Genomic DNA, 10,286 nt, shown 5'->3' with positions numbered 1-10,286 from the left:
CCTAGGTGGTATTGAAATGTTTTCAAAGAGGCACACCCATCCAATAACTACTTGGTCAGATAACACACCTAAGGGCGGGTTTTTTTGCGGATGTGTATATCACTAAGGAAAAAACGGTGTATAATGCGTGATCAACCATGCAAAGCATATCCGATGGTGACAATACTTTGCACGCACCTCAACGTAGTTGAAAGGGACTTGCGTGCAAAGTGGAGCCCCCATCCGATAAGTACTTGTTTGAATAACACACCTAGGGCCGTGTTTTTATATGGTTGTGCATGACACTAAGGTAAAAACGGTGTTTTATGCTTGATCGACAATGCAAAGCATATCCGATGGGCACAATACTTTGCACACACCTTCAACTAGGTGGAATTGACTTACATGCAAAGTGGCATCCCATCGCATAAGTACTTGATCGGATAACACACCTAGCAGCGTGTTTTTTTACGGATGTGCATGACACTAAGGGAAAAATGGTATTCAATGCTCGATTGACCATGCAAAGCATATCCGATGGGCACAATACTTTTCCTACGCCTTAACCTAGCTGTTATTGAAATGTTCTCAAAGAGGCACACCCATCCGATAAGTACTTGGTCAGATAACATACCTAAGGGCGTGGTTTTTTGCAGATGTGAATATCACTATGGGAAAAGCGTTGTATAATGGGTAATCGACGATGCACCCGATGGTGACAATACTTTGCAAGCATCTCAACCTAGTTGAAACAGACTTGCGTGCAAATTGGAGCCCCCATCCGATAAGTACTTGTTTGATTAACACACCTAGGACCATGTTTTTTCATGGCTAAGGCAAAAACAGTGTTTTATGCTTGATCCACAATGCAAAGCATATCCGATGGGCACAATACTTTGCACAAACCTTCAACTAGGTGGAATTAAATTACATGCAAAGTGGCATTATCATCGCATAAGTACTTGATCGGATAACACACCTAGCAGTGTGTTTTTTTACGGATGTGCATGACACTAGACCAAAAATAGTATTTAATGCTCGATCGACCATGCAAAGGATATCCGATGGGCACAACACTTTCTCTACACCTCAACCTAGGTGGTATTGAAATGTTTTCAAAGAGGCACACCCATCCAATAAGTACTTGGTCTGATAACACACCTAAGGGCGGGTTTTTTTGCGGATGTGCATATCACTAAGGAAAAAACGGTGTATAATGTGTGATCGACCATGCAAAGCATATCCGATGGTGACAATACTTTGCACACACCTCAAAGTAGTTGAAAGCGACTTGCGTGCAAAGTGGAGCCCCCATCCGATAAGTACTTGTTTGAATAACACACCTAGGGCTGTGTTTTTATATGGTTGTGCATGACACTAAGGTAAAAACAGTGTTTTATGCTTGATCCACAATGCAAAGCATATCCGATGGGCACAATACTTTGCACACACCTTCAACTAGGCGGAATTGACTTACATGCAAAGTGGCATTCCCATCGCATAAGTACTTGATCGGATAACACACCTAGCAGCGTGTTTTTTTACGGATGTGCATGACACTAAGGCAAAAATGGTATTCAATGCTCGATTGACCATGCAAAGCATATCCGATGGGCGCAATACTTTTCCTACGCCTTAACCTAGGTGGTATTGAAATGTTCTTAAAGAGGCACACCCATCCGATAAGTACTTGGTTAGATAACATACCTAAGCACGTGTTTTTTTGCAGATGTGCATATCACTACCGGAAAAACGTTGTATAATGCGTAATCGACGATGCAGAGCATATCCGATGGTGACAATACTTTGCACGCATCTCAACCTAGTTGAAATAGACTTGCGTGCAAAGTGGATCCCCCATCCGGTAAGTCCTTGTTTGATTAACACACCTAGGACCGTCTTTCTTTATGCTTGTGCATGACACTAAGGCGTAAACGGTGTTTTATGCTTGATCAACAATGCAAAGCATATCTGATGGGCACAATACTTTGCACACACCTTCAACTAGGTGGAATTGACTTACATGCAAAGTGGCATGCCCATCCCATAAGTGCTTGATCAGATAACATACCTAGTAGAGTGTTTTTTTTGAATGTGTATGACGCTAGAGCAAAAATAGTATTTAATGCTCGATCGACCATGCAAAGGATATCAGATGGGCGCAACACTTTTCCTACACCTCAACCTAGGTTTTATTGAAATGTTCTAAAATAGGCACACCCATCCGATAAGTACTTGATCAGATAACACACCTAAGGGCGTGTTTTTTTGCGGATGTGCATATGACTAGGGGAAAAACGGTGTATAATGCGTGATCGGCCACGCAAAGCTTATCTGATGGTGCCAATACTTTGCATGCACCTCAATCTAGTTCAAAAGGACTTGATTACAAAGTGGATCCCCCATCCGATAAGTACTTGTTTGATTAACACACCTAGGACCGTGTTTTTTCATGGTTGTGCATGACACTAAGGCAAAAACGGTGTTTTATGTTTGATCGACAATGCAAAGCATATCCGATGGGCATGATGCTTTGCACACACCTTCAACTAGGTGGAATTGACTTACATGCAAAGTGGCACGCCCATCCCATAAGTGCTTGATCGGATAACATGCCTAGCAGCGTGTTTTTTACGGATGTGCATGACACTAGACCAAAAATAGTATTTAATGCTCGATCGACCATGCAAAGGATATCCGATGGGCACAACAATTTTCCTATGCCTCAACGTAGGTGGTATTGAAATGTTCTCAAAGAGGCACACCCATTTGATAAGTACAAGTGGTCAAATAACACACCTAAGAGCGTGTTTTTTTGCGGATGTGCATATCACTAGGGAAAAAACGGTGTATAATGCGTGATCGACCATGCAAAGCATATCCGATGGTGACAATACTTTGCACGCACCTCAATGTAGTTGAAACGGACTTACGTGCAAATTGGATCCCCCATCTGATAAGTACTTGTTTTAATAACACACCTAGGGCTGTGTTTTTATATGGTTGTGCATGACACTAAGGCAAAAACGGTGTTTTATGCTTGATCCACAATGCAAAGCATATCCGATGGGCACAATACTTTGCAAACACCTTCAACTAGGTGGAATTTAATTACATGCAACGTGGCATTCCCATCGCATAAGTACTTGATCGGATAACACACCTAGCAGCGTGTTTTTTTACGGATATGCATGACACTAAGGCAAAAATGGTATTTAATGCTCGATCGACCATGCACAGCATATCCGATGGGCACAATACTTTTCCTACGCCTTAACCTATGTGGTATTGAAATTTTCTCAAAGAGGCACACCCATTCGGTAAGTACTTGGTCAGATAACATCCCTAAGGGCTTGTTTTTTTGCGGATGTGCATATCACTACGGGAAAAACTTTGTATAATGCGTAATCAACCATGCAGAGCATATCCGATGGTGACAATACTTTGCATGCATCTCAACCTAGTTGAAACAGACTTGCGTGCAAATTGGAGCCCCCATCCGATAAGTACTTGTTTGATTAACACACCGAGGACCGTGTTTTTTCATGGCTAAGGCAAAAACGGTGTTTTATGCTTGATCCACAATGCAAAGCATATCCGATGGGCACGATACTTTGCACACACCTTCAACTAGGTGGAATTGAATTACATGCAAAGTGGCATTCTCATCGCATAAGTACTTGATCGGATAACACACCTAGCAGCGTGCTTTTTTACGGATGTGCATGACACTAGACCAAAAATAGTATTTAATGCTCGATCGACCATGCAAAGGATATCCGATGGGCACAACACTTTTTCTACACCTCAACCTAGGTGGTATTGAAATGTTTTCAAAGAGGCACACCCATCCAATAAGTACTTGGTCTGATAACACACCTAAGGGCGGGTTTTTTTGCGGATGTGCATATCACTAGGGAAAAAACGGTGTATAATGTCTGATCGACCATGCAAAGCATATCCGATGGTGACAATACTTTGCACACACCTCAAAGTAGTTGAAAGGGACTTGCGTGCAAAGTGGAGCCCCCATCCGATAAGTACTTGTTTGAATAACACACCTAGGGCCGTGTTTTTATATGGTTGTGCATGACACTAAGGTAAAAACAGTGTTTTATGCTTGATCCACAATGCAAAGCATATCCGATGGGCACAATACTTTGCACACACCTTCAACTAGGCGGAATTGACTTACATGCAAAGTGGCATTCCCATCGCATAAGTACTTGATCGGATAACACACCTAGCAGCGTGTTTTTTTACGGATGTGCATGACACTAAGGCAAAAATGGTATTCAATGCTCGATTGACCATGCAAAGCATATCCGATGGGCGCAATACTTTTCCTATGCCTTAACCTAGGTGGTATTGAAATGTTCTTAAAGAGGCACACCCATCCGATAAGTACTTGGTTAGATAACATACCTAAGCACGTGTTTTTTTGCGGATGTGCATATCACTACCGGAAAAACGTTGTATAATGCGTAATCGACGATGCAGAGCATATCCGATGGTGACAATACTTTGCACGCATCTCAACCTAGTTGAAACAGACTTGCGTGCAAAGTGGATCCCCCATCCGGTAAGTCCTTGTTTGATTAACACACCTAGGACCGTGTTTCTTTATGCTTGTGCATGACACTAAGGCGTAAACGGTGTTTTATGCTTGATCAACAATGCAAAGCATATCTGATGGGCACAATACTTTGCACACACCTTCAACTAGGTGGAATTGACTTACATGCAAAGTGGCATGCCCATCCCATAAGTGCTTGATCAGATAACATACCTAGCAGTGTGTTCTTTTCGGATGTGTATGACGCTAGAGCAAAAATAGTATTTAATGCTCGATCGACCATGCAAAGGATATCCGATGGGCACAACACTTTTCCTACACCTCAACCTAGGTTGTATTGAAATGTTCTTAAAGAGGCACACCCATCCGATAAGTACTTGATCAGATAACACACCTAAGGGCGTGTTTTTTTGCGGATGTGCATATGACTAGGGAAAAAACGGTGTATAATGCGTGATCGGCCACGCAAAGCTTATCTGATGGTGCCAATACTTTGCATGCACCTCAATCTAGCTGAAAAGGACTTGCATACAAAGTGGATCCCCCATCCGATAAGTACTTGTTTGATTAACACACCTAGGACCGTGTTTTTTCATGGTTGTGCATGACACTAAGGCAAAAACGGTGTTTTATGCTTGATCGACAATGCAAAGCATATCCAATGGGCATGATGCGTTGCACACACCTTCAACTAGGTGTAATTGACTTACATGCAAAGTGGCACGCCCATCCCATAAGTGCTTGATCGGATAACATACCTAGCAGCGTGTTTTTTTACGGATGTGCATGACACTAGAGCAAAAATAGTATTTAATGCTCGATCGACCATGGAAAGGATATCCGATGGGCACGAAAATTTTCCTATGCCTCAACATAGGTGGTATTGAAATGTTCTCAAAGAGGCACACCCATCCGATAAGTACTTGGTCAAATAACACACCTAAGAGCGTGTTTTTTTGCGGATGTGCATATCACTAGGGAAAAAACGGTGTATAATGCGTGATCGACCATGCAAAGCATATCCGATGGTGACAATACTTTGCATGCACCTCAATGTAGTTGAAACGGACTTACGTGCAAAGTGGATCCCCCATCTGATAAGTACTTGTTTTGATAACACACCTAGGGCTGTGTTTTTATATGGTTGTGCATGACACTAAGGCAAAAACGGTGTTTTATGCTCGATCCACAATGCAAAGCATATCCGATGGGCACAATACTTTGCAAACACCTTCAACTAGGTGGAATTTAATTACATGCAACGTGGCATTCCCATCACATAAGTACTTGATCGGATAACACACCTAGCAGCTTGTTTTTTTACGAATACGCATGATACTAAGGCAAAAATGGTATTTAATGCTCGATCGACCATGCAAAGCATATTCGATGGGCACAATACTTTTCCTATGCCTTAACCTATGTGGTATTGAAATTTTATCAAAGAGGCACACCCATTCGGTAAGTACTTGGTCAGATAACATACCTAAGGGCTTGTTTTTTTGCGGATGTGCATATCACTACGGGAAAAACTTTGTATAATGCGTAATCGACCATGCAGAGCATATCCGATGGTGACAATACTTTGCATGCATCTCAACCTAGTTGAAACAGACTTGCGTGCAAAGTGGAGCCCCCATCCGATAAGTACTTGTTTGATTAACACACTTAGGACCGTGTTTTTTCATGGTTGTGCATGACACTAAGCCAAAAACGGTGTTTTATGCTTGATCGACCATGCAAAGCATATCCGATGGGCACAATACTTTGCACACACCTTCAACTATGTGGAATTGACTTACATGCAAAGTGGCATGCCCATCCCATAAGTGCTTGATCAGATAACATACCTAGCAATGTGTTTTTTTACGGATGTACATGACACTAGAGCAAAAATAGTATTTAATGCTCGATCGACCATGCAAAGGATATCCGATGGGCACAACACTTTTCCTACACCTCAAACTAGGTGGTATTGAAATGTTCTCAAAGAGGCACACCCATCCGATAGGTACTTTCTCAGATAACACACCTAAGGTCGTGGTTTTTTGCGGATGTGCATATCACTAGGGAAAAAACGATGTATAATGCGTGATCGACCATGCAAAGCATATCCGATGGTAACAATACTTTGCATGCACTTCAACCTAGTTGAAACAGACTTGCGTGCAATGTGGAGCCCCCATCCGATAAGTACTTTTTTGAATAACACACCCATGGCTGTGTTTTTATATGGTTGTGCATGACACTAAGGCAAAAACGGTATTTTATGCTTGATCCACAATGCAAAGCATATCCGATGGGCACAATACTTTGCACACACCTTCAACTAGGTGGAATTGACTTACATGCAAAGTGGCATTCCCATCGCATAAGTACTTGATTGGATAACACACCTGGCAGCGTGGTTTTTTACGGATGTGCATGACACTAAGGCAAAAATGGTATTTAATGCTCGATAGACCATGCAAAGCATATCCGATGGGCACAATACTTTTCCTAAGCCTTAACCTGGGTAGTATTGAAATGTTCTCAAAGAGGCACACCCATCCGATAAGTACTTGGTTAGATAACATACCTAAGGGCGTGTTTTTTTGCGGATGTGCATATCACTACGGGAAAAACGTTGTATAATGTGGAATCGACCATGCAGAGAATATCCGATGGTGACAATACTTTGCATGCATCTCAACCTAGTTGAAATGGACTTGCGTGCAAAGTGGCACCCCCATTCGATAAGTACTCATTTGATTAACACACTTAGGATCGTGTTTTTCATGGTTGTGCATGACACTAAGGCAAAAACGGTGTTTTATTCTTGATCGACAATGCAAGGCATATCCGATGGGCACAATACTTTGCACACACCTTCAACTAGGTGGAATTGACTTACATGCAAAGTGGCACGCTCATCCCATAAGCGCTTGATCGGATAACATACCTAGCAGCTTGTTTTTTTACGGATGTGCATGACACTAGAGCAAAAATAGTATTTAATGCTCTCGAGATCGACCATGCAAAGGATATTCGATGGGCACAACACTTTTCCTATGCCTCAACCTAGGTGGTATTGAAATGTTCTCAAAGAGGCGCATCCATCTGATAAGTACTTGGTCAGATAACACACCTAAGGGCGTGTTTTTTTCGGATGTGCATATCACTAGGGGAAAAACGATGTATAATGTGTGATCGGCCATGCAAAGCATATCCGATGGTCACAATACTTTGCACACACCTCAATCTAGTTGAAAGATACTTGCGTGCAAAGTGGAGCCCCCATCTGATAAGTACTTGTTTGAATAACACACCTAGGACCGTGTTTTTTTATGGTTGTGCATTACACTAAGGCAAAAACGGTGTTTTATGCTTGATCCATAATGCAAAGCATATCCGACGGGCACAATACTTTGCACACACCTTCAACTAGGTGGAATTGAATTACATGCAAAGTGGCATTCTCATCGCATAAGTACTTGATCGGATAACACACCTAGCAGCGTGTTTTTTTACAGATGTGCATGACACTAAGGCAAAAATGGTATTTAATGCTCGATCAACCATGCAAAGCACATACCATGGGCACAATACTTTTCCTACACCTTAACCTAGGTGGTATTGAAATGTTCTCAAAGAGGCACACCCATCCGATAAGTACTTGGTCAGATAACATACCTAAGGGCGTGTTTTTTTGCCGATGTGCATATCACTACCAGAAAAACGTTGTATAATGTGTAATCGACCATGTAGAGCATATTCGATGGTGACAGTACTTTGTACGCATCTCAACCTAGTTGAAACGGACTTGTGTGCAAAGTGGAGCCCCCATCCGATAAGTACTTGTTTGATTAACACACCTAGGACTGTGTTTTTTCATGGTTGTGCATGACACTAAGGCAAAAATAGTGTTGTATGCTTGATCGACAATGCAAAGCATATCCGATGGGCACAATACATTGCACACACCTTCAACTAGGTGGAATTGACTTACATGCAAAGTGGCACTCCCATCCCATAAGTGCTTGATTGGATAACATACCTAGCAGCATGTTTTTTTACGGATGTGCATGACACTAGAGCAAAAATAGTATTTAATGCTCGATCGACCATGCAAAGGATGTCCGATCGGCACAACACTTTTCCTATGCCTCAACCTAGGTGGTATTGAAATGTTCTCAAAGAGGCACACCCATCCGATAAGTACTTGGTCAGATAACACACCTAAGGGCGTGTTTTTTTACAGATGTGCATATCACTAGAGAAAAAACGATGTATAATGCGTGATCGACCATGCAAAGCATATTCGATGGTGACAATACTTTGCACGCACCTCAACATAGTTGAAACGGACTGGCATGCAAAGTGGAGCCCCCATTCGATAAGTACTTGTTTGAATAACACACCTAGGGCCGTGTTTTTATATGGTTGTGCATGACACTAAGGCAAAAGCGGTGTTTTATGCTTGATTGACAATGCAAAGCATATCCGATGGGCACAATACTTTGCACACACCTTTAACTAGGTGGAATTGACTTACATGCAAAGTGGAATTCCCATCGCATAAGTACTTGATCGAATAACACACCTAGCAGCGTGTTTTTTTACTGATGTGCAGGACACTAAGGCAAAAATGGTATTTAATGCTCGATCGACCATGCAAAGCATATCCGATGGTGACAATACTTTGCACGCATCTCAAACTAGTTGAAACGTACTTGCGTGCAAAGTGGAGCCCCCATCCGATAAGTACTTGTTTGAATAACACACCTAGGACCGTGTTCTTTTATGATTGTGCATGACACTAAGGCAAAAACGGTGTTTTATGCTTGATCGACAATGCAAAGCATATCCGATGGGCACAATACTTTGCACACACCTTCAACTAGGTGGAATTGACTTACATGCAAAGTGGCATTCCCATTGCATAAGTACTTGATCGGATAACACACCTAGCAGCGTGTTTTTTTACGGATGTGCATGACACTAAGGCAAAAATGGTATTTAATGCTCGATCGACCATGCAAAGCACCTTCAACTAGGTGGAATTGACTTACATGCAAAGTGGCACGCCCATCGCATAAGTACTTGATCGGATAACATACCTAGCATCGTGTTTTTTTACGGATGTGCATGACACTAGAGCAAAAATAGTATTTAATGCTGGATCGACCATGCAAAGGATAACTTGGCGTGTCCATCTGATGAGTACTTGATCGGATAACTTCACCCACCAATAAATTAAGTTTAAATTAAAAATTATAATAAATGAGTAGATTATTAAAAAGAGACTAATATTTATGTAATTGTTGCTACTGCAGCGGACTCTCACAAAGGAGATGGCTATAGATTTTTTTCCAGGGATGGATGTGATTTTATGTAGCAAAAGAGAAGTAGTTTCATTTGCTACAATCCATGATAGTGATCCCAATTCAGTTTGCCACTTTCGAAGACTTGGCGAAGATAAGGTGGCAGTTACTGTATCAAAGATTCTTAGCGCACATGTTGAGCTAAAGTATAAATGTGGAGATATGGAAACACTTGGAGATGTTATGCCCTTCAATACATCCAACAAATCATTTATAGCATGGGACAAAGATGAGACTTGTGCAACAGACATTATCAAGAATACAAAGTGCACCACCTTGGATTTTACTATAGGGGACATTTTACAAATGAGATCATTTGCAAATAAGACTGTAGCAAAAGGTGAAGTATTGGGATTTGAACAAGTGGA

Source organism: Dipteris shenzhenensis, chromosome 30, assembly GCF_047967505.1.
Source record: "Dipteris shenzhenensis isolate YYH24624 ecotype China chromosome 30, Dip_SZ_1.0, whole genome shotgun sequence".
NCBI lineage: Eukaryota > Viridiplantae > Streptophyta > Polypodiopsida > Gleicheniales > Dipteridaceae > Dipteris > Dipteris shenzhenensis.
Note: the sequence above shows the minus strand (reverse complement) of the source record.